The sequence below is a fragment of the Didymella exigua genome (genome assembly GCF_010094145.1).
Source record: "Didymella exigua CBS 183.55 unplaced genomic scaffold M421scaffold_33, whole genome shotgun sequence".
Classification (NCBI taxonomy): Eukaryota; Fungi; Ascomycota; class Dothideomycetes; order Pleosporales; family Didymellaceae; genus Didymella; species Didymella exigua.
The window spans coordinates 129,889-130,769 of NW_022984807.1; positions in this window are offsets into that span (position 1 = coordinate 129,889).

Genomic DNA, 881 nt, shown 5'->3' on the forward strand with positions numbered 1-881 from the left:
AGATAGCAAGGATAAGGCCTAGATAGCAAGGATAAGGCCTAGATAGCAAGGATAAGGCCTAGATAGCAAGGATAAGGCCTAGATAGCAAGGATAACTCTGCCTTCTCTAGTAGTATTCTGAAGTTGTTGTTATCAAGGCATGTTGTGTTAGGGTAAAAGGTGGTTGTGCTAAGAGAAAGTGGCCGGTTTGGTGATATGGCCGGCTCGGTGATAATCTACGTTAGTCTTATTACACTATCTACAGCGCCTTTAGGAAGGCTCACCTACTTTAGCACGCACCTGCTTCTTTGCCTTCTTACTATCACTACGCGCCCTAAACTCTTTTAGAGCTGTTAATTGCTAGCCCTCTTTAACTATTAGAGTACCTTTTTTCTTCACCTACTTTCTTTTGTGTAATTTTTGTTATATAGCTGCCTTGTTAGTAGCTTAAAGCTTAGTAATCTCCTATTACGCTAATACTAGCTTATGCATAATTATAGCTGCCCTCTTTAAGACCTTCTTAAACGCTTTAACTATAGAGGTAGGCAAGCTATCTATATTCCTCTAAATCCTTGTCTTTATAAGTGTACTAACGTACTCCACAAGCGAGTGGCTCACACAAGCGAGTGGCTCACTTTTGCCAAGACCACACCAAACTTCACTCTACCTACAATGCCTCAACGTAGGCTGGCGGATGGGTAGGGTATGCTTTTTTACGTTTTGGCTTATAGCTTCTTAACTAGCAGAGATACGCTTACATAATCTATTATTTGATAGAAGCGCCTAGTATTGCGCCTTCTAATAAAAAAAGAATTAGCTTATTCCGCCTAGTATTAGCTAAGTTATTAACACTACCTAGCAAAGTATACCTATTAATAGGTATGCTTGCTAGGTACCCCCCC